A 22888-nucleotide genomic window follows, 5' to 3' on the forward strand; every position below is an offset into this window, starting at 1 on the left:
TGAAATATATCTGTACAATATTAACAACATTATAGCATCTATGAAAAGAACGATTCGCTTCGAGAACTCTATTTGTCAGGTGACTTATCTGTGCAGCCTTGGCTTGCTCTCAAGAAGAATTGTGGGATGCAAGCTTTTCAGCAGCTCAGCAACAAGCAAACTAAAACACAAAATAACATGTTACCCAATTAAAAACAATAGGAGTGCAAACAAAACTAGTAGATAGACTTGGAAAATTATATATAACACAAACAGAGGATGTTTGCAATTTCCTGCCAGCATTATAACCCGTTTACATTTTATCTTAGACACTTTTAATCCTAATGTACCCTAAAAAGTGAGAACTGTTTAGTTTAAAATTAACTTTCAGATTGTACACCCACCATACCGCATTTGCCATGCAGATAGAACTGTTTCCATCAAATTAATAATAAAAGTTCAATGCTTTGAATGATGCATGGAACAATATTTGTTCATAGAATAACAATGCTTTTTGAACATATTTAAATGGACATCTTGCCCTGAAACCTAATTGACCCGAGAAGTGTCAATGGTTAAAAAAAAGTCAACAGATTTATTAGAAAAAACTCTACTAAATTTGAGCATGCATTAGTATTCATTGGAATGACAGGTTTTGGGGGCCCAAGCTACTGAGAGCAGGGTTCCTTCTTGTGGAACCTCTAAAACACCTATACAAATGGCTGTGTTTATATCAGATGTTTTCCAAGTATGAATGTGTATCATTTCTAGAGAGAGAATAAAGGAAGGCCTAGAAGTGGGTTGCCTGGCCAGCGAAAAGTGTTTGCTCCTGATCAGGAGTCAACCGTTTGGTTGTGTTAAATGCATACAAAATATTTGTATGTGCTATCATGCCCAAGTGGTATTCTATTTGGTATTTCAAGGATTCACAATAATTCTGTCTGCCTGTTTACAACTGCTTCTATGAGTAGACCTGGAGGAACTTTACTCCTAGGTGATTTGACCATGTTGAAATTTAGATGGATTTTTTGAGAATTTGGCCTGAAGCGGGGCACATGATTGGAGCTTCTTTTAAGCCATAGTCAGTTTCAGAGATGCGGGAAGCCTAGGGGACAAGCCTAGGAACGTACGAGAATGATGCATTAAGCTGGAGTGGAGTTAATAGAGCTGTGTTGGAAGAATTGTAAGAAGAAATCGACAACGAGTGCATGAGGAGCTAGATTTGGTGTGTGTGTTGCTTATTCAGCACTGTATGGCGCATTCAGAGATTTGAAGTGGATGAACAACAGACGTTCAACGGGTGTGAGTTTAGGTTTGAGGGAGAGCAGCTTTGGTGACGTGAGTGACATGCACACATGCATGACCCTTAATTTTGTCATATGCCTAGAAGTCTAGAGAAAATAGCAATCATTCTGTGTCTGAGTGACTGTAGGTCATAGAAATGGCATTATTAAAACAGTCTTCAGTTTGTGCTTTTCACTACGGTGGAGCAGGAGGAAAAGGGAATAACTCGGACAGTTTGTACAAGTCTCACTCTGGCATGGATTTTGTGGGAGGAAGTGGAATGTTTTTATGCCACAATCAGGGTATGTTTCGTTAATTCGGAGCATGGAACATATGTAGTAAGATGACACATGGCAGAAAGAGCAGGAACTCCTTAGTGCTGCTTGTGATACACTGCAGTCATTTGCCTTCTCTCGATGGTAGTGGACAAGACACATACCATTGTTTAACACCTCAGTGAAGGATGAGCAGCACCAGGGAATCCCTCAAGGCAGCTTGTGCATGATATAGGGAGGCATGAAAAAGGCTGGGTAGTTCTGTCTCTTGAAGTAATTGGATGGCAAGATCCATTGTGTGATAGATGGGAATGGAAGCAGAAGGAGCAGAGAATCCCTGAGAACAGCTTTTGCAAGAGTCAAGCTTGCTTGATTTTAAGGTATGTAGTAGAAGAGATTTAAGGGAGGCTAGATATGCATCTCGGTCAATATCTGTCTGAAGTTTGTGTACAATATGCCATGCCATTGGACGACATCTTTGAGGAGGAGCCGGAGGAACAGGGAATCCATAAAAGTATAGTCTGCAAGACTCAGGCTCATGTAGCTTTCTGGAAAGAAGTAGCAGCGATTCAGAAATGTGGGCGATTCACCTCCATCTGGCCACTTATTCAATAATGTCTCTCCCAGTCATCCAGCTGCTGTGCACAGCATCACATTGCTGCTTGTGCCACTGGGGCAAAGGCTCTCTGCTGACCCTGATCACTGCTCTAGACTCAGCCAAAACTGTCTATTGTAACGAATCCTGTTTCCTCTCTCTGCTCACACTTAATCAAACTATCCAAGAACCTCCAAGCCATGCTTTCTGCCACTTAAGAATGACTTCATTTCCATTTTTCTCTCTCTCACCACCAAGTACTTTTCTTCCTACTTCTCCACCGAATTCACCAACATATCTTGTCCACCCTTCAATCTTTACCACCCCAATCCCTCACTCTCCCCTCCTCCCATTGTCTATACATTCTCTTCTCAATCTAACTTCCCCTCCACGACCCCTTCAGAATTTGTATTCACATTTTGCTCTGCCAAATATCCTCCATTCCAATTAAGGAACTTGCACCCATACATTTTGCTCACCTGTCCATGTCATTCAACCCACTTTGCTCAACTGGTATATTCCCAGCCTGTTAAAAACCTGCCACAGTCAACCCTCTCCTAAAGTAGCCAATTGCTCACCACAAGACCCTACCATTATACAGACCTGTGTCACACCTTTCCTACCACTCTAATGTCTTTGACAGGGTTGAATTCATGAACATTCTCATCCATCTTGAGGTACACTCACTTGCTGACCCCCTACAATCTGGATTCTGTTACAGCACTCATACACATCACACATTATTTTACAACTTCCCAGGCATCCCATCTCACCACCATTCTCATTTTGTCTTGACCTTTCTGCTGCCTGTAACACAGTCAAACATCCCACCTTCAAACTATTTCCTTATAGGCTTTAATGACAACATGCTTGACAGGTTGTGCTTCTATCTCCCTGACTACTCTTTCCAGTATTAGGGCACTCAAGCGCCTCCTGGATACCCCTTCCCATGGGATCAGCCCTAGGTCCACTCCTCTTTAACCTGTTCACCTCATCTTTAGGCTGACTTGTTTCATCTGGCAGAAATGATCACCTCTTTGCTGATGATCCTGAGACATTGTGTTCCTTCATCTCCCCATCCCTGCAATGTATACATGCAAAACCAACTGCTTAACCTCCATCTGCCATTGGATGGCTCTACACTGCTTAATTGTAAACTCTTCCAAGACAAAAGCTATCTTTCTCTCTACCTCTAATTTTAAGCCTCCCTCTCTCCCATATGTTTCCCCTTTGACTACTTCATCCCCTCACCCGTGGCTTCCAACCTTGGCATTGTCTCTGACAATGACATAAAACATTACTAGTGCATCATGGTCACTACCACTGCAGCCGTACTCAACCTCTTAAATATTAGAAGAATCTGTCCACATGTTCTTCACAGTGGCGGCTGATGACTTTGAAAAGTTGCAGGGTATACACTTCTCCGGGCGACCTTTGTAGCAAGGGAGAGCAGCGAGTGAGCCCAACTTACATCAAGGGTGCCGAATATTTTGAAAAATTGCTTCCAAAATGTGCAATTTACTATCCAAACCCACAGAAATGTGACATACAAGCATTAGGTTTTAGAAAACTAATGGTGATAAATTATTCTTACATGTGCAAGTGTGATGGTGTATTTTGCAGTAGTTGTATTGAGAATAGCTGGTACTATGGTGTATGTATAAAGGGAAAGCGAAAGGGTGGCGAGGAGTGGGACACGGGAGCTGGATGGTTAGTGGCAGGTAGAGAAAGAAGCCTTGAGAAGCAAGAATTTAGGTAGGGACTGTGTAGGACGAGCCCAAGAGGAAGATATATCCAGACTAGGTGATTAGGTGTCTTAGCTTGATCATCACATATCACATAGGGTGCCATGTGGTGGTAGGAGGCAGAAAAGGCAAGTGGGGGATGGCTAATGTAGCATGGCAGAGGAGAAAAGAGTGCCCACTGGCCAAGTATGCATTTCAGTGGTGTGATGTTGGTAGAAGTACTACAGGAGTACATTTTAAAAGGTGCACATAGATCATCAAGGCACCATCCCGAAAATCACAAAATGAGTAGCATGGATTAAGGAGGCTAATTTCATACTGGTAAAAATAAGGACCACCTTTTCCAAAAGGTTTGGCTAGTGGCAGATACCCTTGTCTCACAGAAGTTAACTAACAGGACATGTATATGCCTAAATATGCATTTTAAGAAGTCTCCCAGTGTGACTGCACAGTGCACTCCACGCCAGCTTCAGTAAAAGCGTTGTGGGTCAAAGGCTATAATTGTTTAAAACTAGTAAACACGCTGATTGTTATTTTAATCACATCACAGTATTACAGTGTTTTCATCAACCGAGCAACGCAATGCACCACGTAGGCACAAGTGAGGGGGCGGGTGTTAAGTTGTTGCTGGTGATTATGTAGCTCTAACACGACCCCAAGACCGATTTAGGGACGAAAGGGAGAAGCATTGATTGTTGCAAATGTTGTGTACATATTGCCCTCGAAGTCTGACTTTTTGCTGCTGTCGCAGGCGTGTTTTATATAAAAGCAGGTCACACCAAGGAAGCGTATGTTTGTTAAAAGTCGAATCCAATCACACTGACTTCGTGTGTCTCTACTCTAACTGTTTCCTACAAAATGCATAAGGCCACTGCAGTGCCACAAACACCTATGGGTGCTCATCCACTCATATCAAATCCATATTATGTTAGTGATTGTTGCACCTAATCACCTTGTGAGCCATTGATGTTCAAGTCGAAATGTGTGTGGTGTCCACCCAGGACACTGTGAAGGAGGAGCAGAGCCTTGAGTAAGTGTGACTTCTTTAGGTTGCATGCTGAGCTTCACAGCAGGCGCATAACTTCTGTTCCACCAGACATTGAGAGCTATGGACGGAAATAAGAACGCAATAAGGCTGTGCTCCAGCGGCTAAAGCAAGCAATATTAAATGCCACCACCCCTCTCCTATTCTGTGAACGTATGCGCCCGCCTATTCTTTGAATGCATGCACCCAGAAGGATTGGCTTCCGATGCAGGGAGCTAGAACAGAGAGGAGGGTAGCTTCTCTATGTGATTCTAAATTATAAAATCAATGAAAAATAGCCCAGTTTATCTTATTTCGCACAGAGAAAAGAAGTGTTCTAGTTGATAATTTGTCAACTGCTACCCTAGTTTGCTGGGCTATGCGATCTTGGACAAATCATCTTTTCTCTCTGTGCGCCAGGTACCAATTTGCTTGCAAAATGGGAAGCATTTAGAAATGGACTCAAGTTTGGTTCAGCATTTGGTGCTATAAAGGTTGGGGCCATTTTGATTCTGGTCAATGCATTTGATAATTGCCCGCTTTTTCCATTGCCTGGTCATAGCTGCTGACGGTAACGGCACTCGAGTGAACAGCAGGAAGTGCTACTTCCCCTGGACTACTCCCTTCAAAGCCCATGTATGTCCGCTGGCCCTCTGTAATCTTCTACATTTCATTAAGGTCACACGGAGTGGTTTACTGTCTAAACTGTTGATTACAAATACACCTGTCCACGCTTTCAACTCTCGTTGCGGTTTTGCCCAAATATTAGTTGATAAAAATCACAACGACCTTTAATCTCTGGACGAAGGAAATAATTTTAGAACTGCGCTTGAATATTTTGTTGTTTTCTAATTGTCTTATATTAAGGAGACACACATGGCCTTTTTTATAGCACCCACTGTGTATGGCACCATATCTTTGGAACGCTTAAAAAATCTGCAAATGAAAAGGGAATTCCTGAAAGCGTCTCTTTGGGTTTCCAACCTGGGTTCGGCAGCTATAAGCACATTCGGTAGCCAGCACCTAACCCTCTAATCTACTTTATCAGAAGACGCTAGCCAGAAGGTCATTTTAGGACTTTGTAAATAACACCGGTGTGATGAACTCCCATTAAAAAAACATGCAACTGCCCCAAACTGAGGCAGCGTTTTACGAAGTGTGCAAAATCAGTTTAAACTTTTGTGCTCCTGGTATGCACTGATAATGACTAGAGCATTTTTTCCAGGCCGTTTTGCTGACCCACTTTTGTTTTCCAAAGATTCCCATGGGAACTGTGCCAAAACTGTCTGGAAGCAGTACTTCTCTGCGTGCCACGTAATCCGCAATAGCAGCCTCAAGATAGCCCACTGGAATGCCAAACACAGACTGTGCCTGTCTACGTTGCAGCTTCTTCATAGCACTGTAAATTGCATTCACAAAATAACACTTTAACAAAATGGTCCGCATTAACTGGTCATCCCTTGAACTAACTCAATTTATTTTCAGATCAAGGGAAGGCCAAATACTACAGTTGGGGGTGGCACGGGTCCATCCGCCAAACTATTTGGCCTCCCCTTCATCTGAAAAGAATCATCAAGTTAGTAGTGGTTCCGATTCTGAACAAATCTAGGAAGCTAGCACTTGACCTGGATGAGGCTCATGTGAGCTGCCCAAGTGTGGTTGCAGGGCCTACTTCCCAACCGTTACCCGACGCAGTCTAGATGTTGTCAACAACTAGGCCCTGCATTCCCCAAAACAGGGCTCCAGGGGGACGGTCCTGCCTGGACTGGAGCACTGCCTTGTGGAATGAAGGGCCAGGAAGGCAGTCACATAGATGAATTTACATTAATTAAACTCACTTTACTTACCTAGTTGCTGGGCTGGAAACAGGGCGTGCATGTGCTGGGACTGTTCTCTAGGCAGCTCTACACAACCAAACTCAGCAGTACTTTGCAGGAAGTGATTGGCACGCACGCACCGTCACCATGTGTGCACTTAAGGCCTATCACCCCACCCAAACAACCAATGACATTCAGAATATGCTGTTGTTGATATGGGCTTAAATGTAGGAGATACCATCAGATCTCTGGTGCGCTGTTTGCACACAGATTATGTACTGGCAGGCCACCCCTCGAGCGCCCCACCAGCAGTCCAGATTGTGATGGGTTACGTAAAGTGTGTGGAGCTACGACCTCCACACACTCTACAGTACAACAAAAGCAGATTAAATCGGGACGTGCCCATCTGTGGCAGCTGGCCCTTGGCCCAGCCAGCCATGAAGACACAACTGATCAGCAGCCGGGAGATACTTATTTATTTATAGTGGTGTTGCTGCCACTACACGCTCCTGCATCCAGAACAGATTCAGAATCTGTTCTGCAGTTTTTCAACATGTCGCACACTACCTGGGGCCACTGACCCCCCAGCCACTGACCCCCCAGATCCCCGCAATATGAAAGCAGCTGTCACTGCGTCTGCAACACTTAAATGCAATGTGTATCTCTGTAAAGACTGGAGGGGGGTCTGTAGTTATGCTCTCTATATGGTAGAGGAGAGGCATGTAGAGTCCTGAGAGGATGCGGTGTGTGGGGCACCTCTGCATTGGATAGTTTAGGACCGCAAAGAGTTTCTGGAGAACTGTGGCCCAACAAGGGTGACGAGTCGTCGAAGTCTTTGTGGTCTTTGGGTGGCGGGAAACCCACCGGCGGATTCTCCTCGGTGCATCGCGTCCTTGACTTTCTCTGGCGGGATAAAGCAGTGGACGGTGCAGACAAGGGAGTCCTTCGATTCAACAGTCTTAGGCAAAGGAGCGGGAGGCTCCGGTCATTGGCGGCACGGCATCAAGCTGTCCCCTCTTCTGGGCAAAACGGCTTCTACGGGCCTCCAGCGGATGCGGCGATACTCTGAACCCTGGTCGACGGCAATGGACTTTGACGGCGTCGATATCCGGGTGCTTTACTACATTCTCCTCAGCGGTCCCTGTCTCCAGTCGGCAGCCTTTCGAGGGTCTGATTCCAGGGAGCTTCGGCAAAGGTTTGCGGTGCTCGATTGTCTCTCGGAGGATGGGAATAGGGCGCCTAGCCAGGTCCTCTCTCGGATCAGTCCTCGACAAACTCAACAGCTTTCGGATTGGGTCAAAGCAAATGCAGCAGCAGTTCTTCTTCTTCCAGCTGGGCGTCGAGGATAAGCAATTCCAGCTACTCTTTAAGTGTTGACTCAGCTTTTGAACAATTTGCAGTGGTGAGAGGTCCTCAGATATACTATTCTGCCTCTCATCCACACTACTGGGTCACACTCAGCAGCCAATCATACAGAAGGGCATTCATGCTGTCAGTCAGCCAATCAGGCAGACAGTGCATTCAGGCCATACTCCCCCCTCTCAGACACTCACAACAAGGAATGTGTATTGAGACAAGTAACCAGCCATTCAACACTACACACTGCATTCATACCAGTTTTGGGCAGGGCTGTCTCAGTCTGTGTCTCTCACACCAGAAACCAGACACCCACAACAAGAAGTGCATATTGGTCACACACTCCATTCACCCAAGTCCCACCCACAGGGTGTACCCACAACATACAGTCACTGGGAAGGCTCCAGCCAGTCTGGCGTGGACTTCCACAACTGCACCTTTCATGGAACTTCCACCCAACAGGCAGTCATGGGGAAGGGACAGAGTCAGGCTTCCCAAGACTTTGAGAAAACAAGGTAACAGGAAATAGAAAGCAAGAGGCCACAGGGGCCATCTTGTTTCCTATCAGGAATCAACTGATTCCAATGGCAGGGCCTCGGTATCCCAAAATGGAGGATACCCAGAGCACCTGTCAAATTCAGCATGGAGCTGCTACCAGCCCATACCCTGCTCTGTGGGCCACACACAGGTGCCCAAAAACATACACTAGGGGCACAGGTCTGCACCCCTACCCATGGGTGCCATAAGGGTATCCCATGGGTCTGTACACCAGACCAAAAACAAGAAGAGCTGCACTGTCAGGAGTCCCACTTGGACTCCTGGGCAGAAAACAATACAGAACACAAATGAAAAAGCACTGCAGGACAAGGAAAGGGAGATGAGCAGTTTTGGGTTCTCACCGTTCATTTGCATAAGCCACTTCAGGAGCTTATGATCGGTTTGGACCTTGAAGGTAGACCATGTAAGGTAGAGCCTAGAATGCCTAAGGCTCCAATCTATACTGAAACACTCCTTTTCAACAGTAGCCCACCTAAGTTCCCTACCCTTGAGTTGTCTACTGATGAAGATGATCGGATGTTCCCTCCCTTTGTCATCTAACTGGGAAAAGACAACTCCAATTCCGGTGTCGCAGACATCTGTCTGGACAATAAAGCGTTTGCTGTATTCAGGCGCACACAACACAAGTGTCCTCCACAGACTTTCTTTCAAGCCATCAAAGGACCTCTGACAGTCTTCAGTCCAATTAACCTTCCTAGGCTGTTTGGGTGAAGTCAGAGCTGTCAGTGGTGCAGCTATGGTTCCATAGTCCGCCATGAAATTGCGATAATACCCAGTGAGGCCTAAAAAGGCTCTCACCTGGGTTTGAGTAGTGGGAGTCTCCCAGTCCCGTACATCCTGTACCTTACTGGGGAAAGGTTGGATTTGACCCCCTCCTACCTCATGACCAAGATATGTGACTTTCCCCTGAGCTATCTGGCACTTGGTGGCCTTGATAGTGAGGTTAGCCCTTTTCAAGGCCTGCAACACCTTATCCAGATGTGTCAAATGCTCTTCCCAGGTGGAACTGTAGACGGCAATGTCGTCTAAGTAGACCACACAAAAGGCCTCCAGCCCACTGAGCGCATGATTGTCCAATCTCCGAAAAGTGGCAGGGGCATTCTTCAACCCAAAAGGCATGACCCTAAACTGGTAGAGTCCCTCAGGTGTTGAGAACGCCGTCTTTTCCTTGGCATGGTCCGTCAGAGCTATTTGCCAATAGACTGAGTTAAGGTCAAAGGTGCTCACAAATTTGGCAGCACCTATGGTGTGCATGAGCTCATCAGCCCCGGGCAATGGGTGCACGTCCGTTCTGGTGATGGCATTGACTCCTCTGTAGTCCACGCAGAACCTCCAATCCTTGGTATCTGCCTGGGAACTTGCCTTGGGGACAAGGACCACAGGACTGGATCAGGGACTGGTTGAGGGTTCAATAACACCCAGATCCAACATCTTGGCGACGTCAGCCTGGATGTGGTTCTTAACTGTATCTAACATATGGTAGCACCTGCTTTGGACAGGCACACTGTCACCAGTGTCAATTTCGTGCCTACACCAAGGTGTAAGGCCTGGTGTCAGTGAGAACAGAGAGTCATACTGCTGGATCAAAGCCCTGCAGGCCTTCTGCTGCTCTGTGGTCAGATCGGGAAAGAGATGTACTCCCTCCACTGAGCCATCCTAAGGGTTGCTACGCAGCAAATCAGGAAGGGGCTCACTTTCATTCCCTTCTTGCTCTGAAGCTACCAGGATACATGAGACCTCTCCTTGCCTGTGGAAAGGCTTGAGTCTGTTAACATGGAATACCAGAGGGGCTACCACAGGGGCTCCCATGTCAACCAGATAATTGACTTCGCCCATCTTGGAGATTATCCTGAAGTGTCCAGTCCACTTGTCTGCCAAAGCTCTAGGCTTGGTAGACACCATCACAAGGATTTCCTGTCCCGGTGTCCGGTCCATTTGCGATGCTTTAAGGTCATGCCAGTACTTATTCAATTCCTGGATGGCCTTGAGATTTGCTTTCGCCTGACCCGTCATCTGTGTCATCCTACATTTGAGGCCTAACACATAGTCCCACACTTGCTTGGTGGGACCTGAAGGGGTGGCTTCGAAACCTTCTCTGATCAAGGCAAGGGGCCCCCTCACGGGATGTCCAAATAGTAACTCAAAGGGGCTGAAACCAACAACCTCTTGAGGTACCTCTCTCTAAGGGAACAGCAGGCATGGCAGGAGATCACATTTCCTCCTTAGGGGCTCTTCCAAAGCACCTAGCATGCTTTTGAGAGTATTATTAAATCGCTCAACCAGACAATTGGTCTGGGGGTGGTAAGAGGTGGAGAACTTATAGGTTACCCCGCACTCTTTCCACATGGTTTTCTTGTAACTTGACATGAAGTTGGACCCTCTCTCTGAGACAGACCTCCTTAGGGAATCCAACACGGGTGAAAATGCCCAGAAGAGCCCTGGCAACCACCTTGGCAGTAACAGTCTAAAGGGATATAGCCTCAGGGTACCTGGTGGCATGATCAACCAAGACCAGGATGAACCAATGTCCACCTGAAGTGAGAGGGTCAAGGGGACCGACAATGTCGATGCCCACCCTCTCAAAAGGTGTGCCAACCACTGGCAATTTGCCGTGCGGTAATGACACTGCCTCCAGTCTTGCAAGACAACTGACAAGTTGGGCAGGTCCTTCAGTGGGACTCCACTTCTACTTCCATCCGAGGCCTGTAGAAATGGACAGAGAGCCTCTGCTTAATCTTTTTGGTACCAAGATGACCATCCAAGGACACATCATGCACCAACTGCAGTAGGAAGGGCCTGTAAACCTGGGGTACCACCAACCTCTTGAGGGCACCAGGTTCAGGCTTAGTGGTCTCACTAACAAGGAGCTCACCCTCCCAATAGATCCGGAATGTCCTATGCACTTCTCCGTGTGCCTGGGACAGGGCCTGTTTCCTCAGACCCTCGAGAGAGTGTCACTCTCTCTGTCCCTTACAGAAGTCTGCCCGGGAGGGTCACCCTTAAGCCAACATGCATTGAAGGTTGGGGACGTCCTCCAGGTTGAAAACCTCTCCCACAGGAGAGTCTTCTGTCTCTTCTCCCTCAGGAGTTGAGTTTGGGTTTTCCACTGGACCCAGCCCGTCCGGAGCATGGATCCCAATGGGTGCTGTAGAAACAGCAGGAAGAGAACAGGACAGGAAGCTTTGCTTTCTTGTCTCCAATCATGAGTATGACTAAGGCTACAGGCGATAATTTGGGATGGCCACTAGCCAACCTGGTGGTTCTCAGAGGAGCACCTACATAGTCTTCTGGCTTGAACATTGTCCTGTCCACCACTGTCATGCTTGCCCCAGTGTCTCTCAAGCCAGTAGAAGGCTGGCCATTCAAGAGGACACTTCTCAAAAACCTACGGGTGTTCTGTGGGATAGTCGCCAGTACTTCTGCATACTGGTCCCAGGCCCCGAGGGACAATAAGGAGATCTCTACTGGTGCACAAATGTGATTCCTGTAGAGGAATGTGAGGACTGTGGCCTCCACCTCAGACATGGGGTAAGGGTAGCTCAGGCTGACAGCCTGTACTCCAAGTGCCTTACCTTTACACTGGAGCCACCCTTCTTGTGATCCAGAGCCACACATTCCCAACAGGTGCCAGGAATGTGGGGTACGGTACTGCAACCACTGGGAGCCTGATTTCCAGCAGGTGGACCACTACTCTTATTCCCACCCACAGATGACTTATCCCCACTATAATTGTGGGTCTTAGGAGAGGAAGGTTTTAGTTTACCCAACTGTGACTGCTTTTGGGACTCCTCAGCTTTCTGAGAGGTCCCTTTTTTTTGTCCTTGTCCTTCTCAATGGAGTCCTTAGGGGACACCTGGTAGGAGACCCACTTGTCAGCCAACCTAGCCAGTTTAAAGGGATCCAAAATGTTCTGGTCAGCAACATACTGATGCAGCTCTGGTGAACAGGCTTCAGAAAAATGCTCAAAAAACAACAGGTGGGACAATTCAACAAACGTTTTCATCCTGCAACCATCAATACACCCCATCATGTTCATGTGCGCAGAACTCACCTAGTCAACCCAAGACACATTCTCTCTTTTCTTAAATTCCCTGAACCTTTTACGGTATTGGGTAGTTGTCTTGCCAAACTTGGCAATCAAAGCAGACTTCATGCACTCATACTGTTCCCTTTCTTCCACACTCAGTTTCAGAATACAGTCATATCCAGACTGAGGCACTCTGCTTAACAAGCCCAATCTCTCTTATCTACATCATGAATTGCACAAGCCATGTCAAATGCTTCAATCGATTGGAGGATATCTGAACCCTCCACAAAAGCATCAACCACATCTTTCATCAACTTGGTGGCTGGGGACCTGACACTCTCAACGGGTTTGGCTGAAGTCTCCACTCTAGCTTTCACTAGCTGGATTCTCTGGCATTCAGTGTCCTTGTCTTTGAGTTCAAGATCCCTATTCTTGAGTTTCACATGCTGTGCCAGCTCCTCTTTCTTAAGCTCAGCTTCTATTTCTAACTTGCGGTATTCAAAGGCCAATTTCATCCTTAATAACAGAATTGCTGGGGTTTGGAACAGAGGCAGCAGGAATGGTGGCATTCCCAGAAACAGATTCAGCAACAACCTCAGGGGCAGACTCCTCATTGGTTGCATCCCCCCCTTCAAGAGTTTCACCCTCAGTCTGGTAGTCCACCAGGGCAGCTATCAGCTCAGCCCTAGACTTATCTGCAAAGTCTAACTCCCTGGCTTCACAAGCACTCTGGAGAGCCTCTAAGCTCATCCTAGTCAATTTACCATTCGCAATAGACTCCATTGCTTATAATGAAGTTATCTAGTACACAACTAAACCTTAATTTAACAAAGTGTAGATATGTTGTAAGTGGCACGGTTATACACTGATTCTTAAAACCATAAGCATCCCACCGCTGCCACCAGTGTAAAGACTGGAGGGGGGTCTGTACTTCTGTTCTCTATATGGTAGAGGAGAGGCACAGAGGACCCCAGCCAAGATTTTCTATAAGGTAGCAATGGACGAGCAATCAAGGCCTACCTTCTCAGGAGGTGATGCAGGCTGGTTCTTCAGTACAGTGTAGTCCCCAAGCCCCCACAAAGGAACATCCACACACTGTATTAATGAAAACACAATCTTTATATAATTAATATGCAAGGTTATGTACACTAACCGTTGATGGATCCTTCTTGAGTGACTCCCTTTAAAGCAGGAGCCACAGATCGTCGAGAGGCGTTGAAGAAGGTGAACTTGGCATCAACGGTGTCGATGAAAAGTTTGAGGGTGCTGAGACCACGGCATCAATCCAGGCGGTGTTCGTCGGCGATGTCCTGCGAGGATGAGGTGTGTGGGGCACCTCAGCATTGGATAGTTCAGGACCGCAAAGAGTTTCTGAAGAACTGTGGCCCGTAAAGGCCTTTGAGTCGTCAAAGTCTTTGTGGTCTTTGGGTGGCGGAAAACCCACCGGCGGATTCTACTCGGTGCGTCGGCACCCTCGACTTTCTCCGGCTGGATAAAGCGGTCGATGGTGCGGACAAGGGAGTCCTTCGATTCAACAGACTTAGGCACAGGACCCGGCGGCTACGGTCGTCGGCGGCATGGCATCAAGTGGTCCCCTCATGTGGGCAACACGGCTTCGATGGGCCTCCAGCGGTTGTGGCGATACTCCGAACCCTGGTCGATGGCAATGGACTTCGACGGCGTTGATGCCCGGGTGCTTCACTTCATTCTCCTCGGTGGTCCCCGTCTCCAGTCGGCAGTCTTTCATGGGTCTGACTTCCAGGGAGCTTTGGCGAAGGTTGGTGGTTCTCGATGCTCCCTCCGAGAGAGGAAATGGCTAGGGGAAGAGGGCGCCTAGCCATTTCCTCTCTCGGATCGACGAACTTGACAGCTTTTGGATCAGGTCGAAGCAAATGAAGCAGCAGTTCTTCTTCTTCCAGCTGGGCGTTCAGGATAAGCAGTTCCAGTTACTCTTCCAAGTGTTGACTCAGCTTCTGAACAATTTCCAGTGGAGAGAGGTCCCCAGATATACTATTCTTCCTCTCATCCACACTGCTGGGTCACATTCAGCAGCCAATCATAGAGAAGGGTATTCATGCAGTCAGTCAGCCAATCAGGCATACAGTGCTATCAGGCCATACTCCTCCCTCTAAGATACTCACAACAAGGAATGTGTATTGGGACAAGTACCCAGCCATTCAACACTACACACTGCATTCATACCAGTTTTGGGCAGGGCTGTCTCAGTCGTTGTAGCTCATAGCTTAAACCAAACACCCGCAACAAGAAGTGCATATTGGTCACACACTCCATTCAACCAGGTCCCACCCACAAGGGTGTATCCACAACATACAGTCACTGAGAAGTCTCCAGCCAGTCTGGCCTGGACTTCCACAACAACACCATATATCGAACTCCCACTCAACAGCCTGTCAGGGGGAAGGGACAGAGTCAGGGCTTCCCAGGATTTTGGGAAAACAAAGTAACAGGCAATACAAAGCAAGAGGCCACAGGGGCCATCTTGTTTCCTATCAGGAATCAACTGATTCCAATGCAGGGCCTAGGTATCCCAAAATGGAGGGTACCCAGAGCACCTGTCAAATTCAGCATGGAGCTGCCACCAGCCCATACCCTGCTCTGTGGGCCACACACAGGTGCCAAAAACATACACTAGGGGCACAGGGTTGCACCCTCACCCATGGGTGCCGTAAGGGTATCCCATGGGTCTGTACACCAGACCAAAAACAGGAAGAGCTGCACTGCCAGGAGTCCCACTTGGACTCCTGGGCAGACAACAATACAGAACACAAATGAAAAAGGACTACAGGACAATGACAGGGAGGCCCTGTTCCTCCAATGCATTTCCAGCATCACAATCTCTACTTGTGCTGTGTAAGCCTATATCTTGTTCTACACCTTACTATTTTACTTCCCTCAAATACATTGTCAACTGTACAACACTCAACCTTTTCAACCTAGCAATATGATCCCTCGCATCATGTTACCATGTCAACACTGGGTGGTTTTTCATGTAATTCTTGCTAATAGTCTGTATATCAGTCCATGGTTTTAACCACCATTGTGTCACTGAATTTATCTCACTCTACTCTCCCTCCCGAAATCGCCACTCCTTACGGGTCATTATAAGTTTTCTGGTCCGTTAAAATTGGCAGTAATTCTGTGACTGGCAATTTTTCCAGACAGACTAGCTACACGTTTGCCAGTGGGGGTTCACTTATTTACCTCCAGCAAAGATCTGGCAGTCAATCAGGCCCCTACTGGCAAAAACAGCTGGTATTTCTGGCACTTGTATTATCGGTGCCGGAAAAATAAGCAATCCCCTCCATGGAGTCCTATGTGGATGTGACACTAAAGCTTGAATAGACTTCTGCAAAATCAAAACAGAGAGGGTTGTCCCTGAAAAATTACTAACATACCAATATAGACCGTTCTTGTATAAACATTATTGTTAAGGCAACATACTGACAGGACTACATTATCGTCAATACAGAACAAATGTTCCTGACTTGTAGATTTAATCAATCATGGGCAATCATGGGCCAACCAGCTTCATAATCTAAACAATCTTCAATCAAAAAATATGTATGGTTCTTTAAAAGCACATCTTATTTCACTTGGCAAAAGTGACTAGTGCATCCCAAACTTGGCATGTGAATCAACATCGAAAATTATAAAATCAATGCTATTATATGGCTAACATTTTAATTTGTGTGAAACCACTGCATTGTGGTTCACATATGGAGTTCTTCCATTGATATTAAACTGTCGTCATATAGCTTATAATAACCCAACATGTTTCGTTCTCTTTACACTTATTTGCAATATATCAAGAACTTATTCAGGGGATTTTTTTTACACCATATGGTGTTAGCAAACTTTAAAATAACTACTGAACAGTATATTTAGCACTGTACTGTTTCAATCGTACTTGTGTGTCAAATGCTCTTCAATTAGGCTTTCCACTAGTCTTTTCCCAAAAGATAATCGCTCTTGTACATACACCTCATGAAAATGCTTTAGACCATGTTCTGTGTCACAACTTTTTATAATGGCACCATAAGATTGCTGCCTTTTGTAGACACGTTTATATTGCACCACGTGGTGTGATAAGTATTCGGTATTCCTAGGGCAGTTTTTCAAATCAACACGATACAAGTTTTATCAATGAAAAACTGGCTCGCAATCCGTACCACCCTTTCCGCCACTTGTAAAATCCCAGAAATTCCAGGATATCGGGCGGCAGAAATTTTAGGTCAGTTTGCTAGTATCCCTCTGGAATTACTGGTGGGATACCGGCAAACCTGTAATGAGGGACAACACTATCTGTCCCCCACAGTGCCGAGGCTCCCTCCTGCTTTTGTTCCTTTTCTTCATTTGTGCCACCCCACTGAAATGTTCTCCACGTGGGGTTCGAAGCAATCTCTTCAGTGACACTAGCAATGCTAGCAATGGAAGCCACCCACCGGCTGCCCTGTTCTCTGTTCCAAAATAACCACCCAAGTCACCTATACTGCATTCTGCCCTTATGAGTACTCTGCACAAGCTATAACTATGTAATACTGGCTTCAGGGTCTCAAAGTTCAACATATTGTAATGTCCTCCAGTCTTTGTTCAAGATATATGCTTTTACTGATAACCTTTCACTAGCCAGTATATGCCATTCAATCCAAAAATGTTGTTATGTAAAGGTATCTTTCCTTGTTCTCTGTTATTGTGTAATTTGAAACGTGTTTCTTTTCAAAATTAAATCATGCTCTCAAATGCATACAAATACAAATAAATGTCTTGTCAGGTGTGCACTTGCTAGAGCCACCTCATTGATTGCTGAGAGCTGCATGATCAGAGCTGGAAAAACAGTAATGTTTTTTGGGAGGAGGTTGCTTGACAAGACAGGAACTCTTCTGTTATGTCTCCCCTGCATGGCGAGAAAGTCTCAGGAGCACACACAGACATACCCCGACAGAAGAAACACCAACAGGTTTCTGAACAGTGAACTGCCAAACTCGGCAGCAAGCATACATAATGCAATGCAGCCAGTTCCCTCCACCCTCTTTAGACAATTTACCTGATTGACTGAGTGTTTTCCAATGGGATTGCACAATTATAAAACACTTCTGTGAATCAGGCCCTATATGTCACTATACACAATTATATTTTGCCAAAACATCAGGCCACAATATACGTTTTCCCCAGTTGGGCGGAAGTTGCTTTTCCCATGGTGGTGGACAACAGATAGAAAGTGCACAGAAGCATCACCTTGTGCAGCTGCGACTTAGCAGTAGGACGTAAAACATAGTAACATGGTAAGGCAGCTGAGAAGAGACGGCTATTCATAGTTGAGCTGAAAATCAAATTCCGTGTCATTAGGTCCAGTGGGGCACACAGAGGCGAGAGGGAAGGGGTACAGCTGCAGAGCAAGAACACATCGAGGCAGTTTAAGTACAAGTGAAAAGGAAATGGAAGTTTGCATATACCAAATTGATGTCAGTGTTACACTGCAGTAACCCTATCTACCCTCCTAATTTATGTGCAAAATGAGATCTAAAACCGGCCTTTAAAAAATGTTAAATTGCTTAGTTCTAATGATCACTTCCAATATATGATAGTCATAACACAAATGTTGCTCTTGCCTTACTGAAAATAACGCATGATCAAATACCAGCATATCCATATACATTATTTTCAGATAGACACTTACCACTGAATGGTGGAAGCCTGCTAGACTATGATTAGGTATTTACACTAATCTCCTATGAAAGAGGGGACACTGAGAAATTGCTCCAGTGTGTGTTCCCACTTGTGACATTGTGCTCACGAAAGAACAAAGCAATCTGGGAATATAATAATGACCACAGATATTTATATTTGACAAATATTTCTGTGATAAGTACAAGCTGTGACTCACTAAGAACACAATGCAGGCTGGGCTTGCTGCTCATTTAATTGTTCACAGCATGTACACTAACCCAATAGTACAATGTTTTTAACATTGAACTGTTTAGATGTTTTTTTTTTTCTTGACCTCAGAATGTGGATGTGGTGGTGCCATGACTTTATCAACAGACCTAAAATGTGTCAGAACAATCCTCATTTAAACCACTGAGCGCAGTTTCTATGATCCAGGACCTAAACTATTATTCGTGATAAAGAAATTGAAATGCAGACCACGTTTGAAGAACACATTTGAATAAACACGTAAAGAGGAGGACCTGGGTGTATACGTGGGTTATAGTTGCTCCTACTATGTGGTGCAAGTGAATTTCAAGATGTATTTCAAGACTCTGAGGAGGTCTGTGACAAAAAAGATGAAGACAAATGAAGAACAATCTCCCTTTTATTGTAAGAGATCTTTTAGATGACTTGCAATATCCTTTTTTGCCTGTAGTAAGGAGTATGTTCCCCTTGTAATTCATGGTCACGCTTTCATCCGCTTCAATACATGGTCTCGCACGCTTTCATCCGCTTCAATACATGGTCTCGCAGTTAAGATGATGTATATTTTCCAATTGTTCGTAAAGAGAATAAAGGTAACCTGCTGATTGATGACAACTCTCCTCCTCTACACTCGAGAAGTACACTAAGCACCTAGACCAAGAACACATCTATTTATCAACTAATGGCTGTCATGTTCAAAAGAAAGAGATCTGAATGACTGGACAACATTACTTAAATCCTCTAGTTGAATCTAGAATTGCGCTCTGTGCAGATTCAGCAGGAACATTGGCATGTCACCAACCGAGGGAAACAATTTATTACAGTAGTTAGAGATGCCATGTTCTTATTAAAGAATGCCTAAACTGCTCTCAGTTGAATTTCTAACACTTGAATTTAACTTGATGAAAATAGCTGACACAGTGCAATAAAAGTTAGTTATGAGTTTAGAACATTTGACAAACTTGTAAATTGGAGCCATTATGGTGGACGTTTACCAGGCATACAAAACAAAAAGTCATTATAAAAGATTTGGTGTGCTTGGACAATTGTGGACAAAACACAACAAATGGATGAAAGGGATTGAGCAAGAAATGTTGAGCTACACCTTGCGGATACTAAAAGGCCGAGTAAAGAACATTGGTTGGAGCGAAAAGAGGCTCCAGAATACATCAGGGCCGATCCCAATAGTGCCACAATAAAGCAATAACCTTCCCTCGAAATTCAATGTCTCTGAAGTTTTAGACATTATGGAAGCCACATTAGACATAGCACGATCTGACTGATGGTGTAGACTTTGTGGTCAGGGTGTCAATGAATCTGTAATACATATTATTTGCCAATGTAAGAACTTAAAATACCTGAAGACAAAGCATTTAAACGCGTTTAACAACTCAACAGACTGTGCAGATACAAGTACAATATGGCAAAAATGGATGGAGGGCAATGGCATGAATGTTATCAATCATATAATCACATTTTATGAAGTATGCTTGGAGGTTTAAAGAAACCTATCAGAAGAATTTTTTTAGGTGATGTTTCATAGTGCAAACTGATAAAAAGTATAGTATGCAACTTGTTATTTTTATTTATTTCCTGTTTTATGATTGTTAAATACAAAGTCAATGGGCCTCATTACGAGTAGGGTGGTAAGGGATACCGGGCACCGTTAAGGAGACCGGTGACGGTAATTCCTTACCGCCCTACTATGAGTTCCCTTAGCGGGTCCCTCCTTCAACACCTGGGGTTACCAGGCGTTATGGACGGGACCCGCTAAGGGACTTCAGAGCTAATAATGGTACCGCAAATTGCGGTACCGTTATTATCTACTTCCCCATACCCATTGAGCCCTATAGGGCTCAATGGGAATGGGGAATGGTTTTTTCAATGGGGATTTACCGGTCCCGCAAAGGTCGCACTACACCGGTAAGTCCCCATTGAACGAGACCGGTGCCGGTACCATTATTGGAGGCAGTCATGGCGCAAATAGCGCCATGACTACCTCCAATCTCGGAATGAGGCCCAATGTGTGGCTGCATGTATATTATTATTATTATTATTATTATTATTATTATTATTATTATTATTATTATTATTATTATATACATAAACAAAATAAATATTGAAGTTTTCCAACTTGATTGTATTAAGCAAAATGTTTAAACTTTTTAAACAGCTTTTCCATGTTTCAATCTACTAAAACGTTCTGGCAATACTTATCAGCTTGGCGGTGAGAACTGTTTGAAGCTTTTCTCTCATCCGGTTTGGATAGCAGGATGTTTCTGGAGCAATATCCCCAAGTGAATAAGACAGAGGAATGCCAAAGGCCACGCTATTAACTATGCAGAGCATTATGCTTTCGCAAGGCAAGAAGAGAGCTTGGAAGGCACATCATCTTTGATTCAACACTTGAGAGGTCAAGCTCCTCGGAGTAGCGGATGATCTGAGAATGGACACCCAAAGACAAAAGGGTAGAGAGAAGGTCAAGGGGAATCGGTGCACACAATTCCTTTGTGTGTTTTGTTATTCATAAACCTATTCCAACACTACCTAATGCAATTCGCTTGTCAAAAGTGACTGACACGAAGGGAAAATGTAAGTGAAAAGCAAAGAAAAGACGGCGTCTTCTGGAGAACAGCACTAGACTATTTTTTGCCTAGAGGCAGTTCACTCGGCATTGACATTTGACAGCAAAGGAAATTCATTCACCATCGGTAACTCATTATTTAAATCTGCTATCTGACCAAGGCGTGGGTGGTTTGCTTTTGATGAACTTTGGCTGTGTGCAGCAGATGCTTAAAAGGATTTTTCACCTGTCAGTTTTTAAATATTAGATATTCTACAAAGATGCTGAATATATTGATGGTTTTCAACGCATTTCATGTTTTCGACTGAGGAAATAATAAACAAAAAAAACAATTATAATTATATACACAATTTCCCCGAACATCTACATTTCTTTGCTTTGTTTTGGTTTGGGGAAAAATAAATAATTATTAATTTACATATAAAAAAAGCATCTCATCTGCATTGGGAAATATGATGGTAATAGTGGAAAATCTTAGGCGTGAGTGCCCATCACACCCAGCCAGCAGCACATACAGATCGCCTTATTCAAACTAACATTAAAATATGCATTGATCTGAGAAAACGTGGGTAAAGGCGTTGGTGCCAAACAGATAGCAAACAGACCCAGTCCTGCGCCCACTTGCTTGCTAACACCATTAAAGTCCCCGCCACTTCAAATAGCTGTTTTTTTTTTATTATTATTTCCACCACTGCTTCACTGCCTTCATATATGGGTCTGGACGCTTCCCTGGCAGTGGAGTTGCATCTCCGCCCGGCCTGCACTAGCTCAAAACTTTGAATCGGGGACCAACACCTCTGAAAATGTGGCCAGCATTGGAAATGCATGTTGGGTTAGGCATGCACAAACTACTTTGAGCAAATCTCGAAACTCTCGAATTTAGTTCTCTTTCAAGAGGATTAACTTTTCAAGATAGTTTAGATGTTTAATGTGACTTTAGCATTGCTTCTATTAAAAGACAGGGTGCCAAACGTTGCTGGCTGCCATTTGAAGAACAGAAGAAATACCTCAGAGCCCTCTATTATTAGTGAAGGTAATAAGTGCAGTTAGGGGCAGCATAGATGTGGTAATAGTGTAAGTCTGATTATAATAAAATTGATAGTAGGGCCTAATGAATAAAATGGAATTAGTATAGCATTTTGTGGTGGGTAGAGAACACATGATTTGTTTGTGGTGGGGAATAACACCTAACTTGTGACAGTCACACTCCTTAATATTCAGAGAGGTGTACAACACTTGCCAGAGACACACCCCTGACTGTTGTTGGAGAGGTTGTTTTGACATACACCTAATTTTCTGGCCGAGGAGAAGTCCAATGCAGTGTGGTGTGTTTGTGGAGGAGAGGGCCAACCCAGGGTTAGGCACACGTCTGTTGTTCGCAGAGGAGAAGGCCAAAGCAGTCAGAACCTCACATATATGTTAGAGGTAAAGAATAGCAAAGCCGTTTTAGGCGCATGTCTTTTGTTTGCAGAGAAGAAAGCCAACGCTGTGTAAGGCACATGTGTCTCTTTTTGGTGAAGAAGAATGGCAATGTAGTGACAATCACACATGTACTATAAACATAGTCACACATGCATTATGAACGAAAGGAAAAAGCCAAAACAGTATTAGCTCTCCAATACAGATACCATTATTGCTGAGCTAAACATGATTGGAACGGTTCCTAGTCACTTGTTCGACAGTCATAGTATTGAAATACAAAAGTTTCGA

This window comes from Ambystoma mexicanum, chromosome 7q (assembly GCF_040938575.1).
Source record: "Ambystoma mexicanum isolate Mex_15411 chromosome 7q, UKY_AmexF1_1, whole genome shotgun sequence".
Classification (NCBI taxonomy): Eukaryota; Metazoa; Chordata; class Amphibia; order Caudata; family Ambystomatidae; genus Ambystoma; species Ambystoma mexicanum.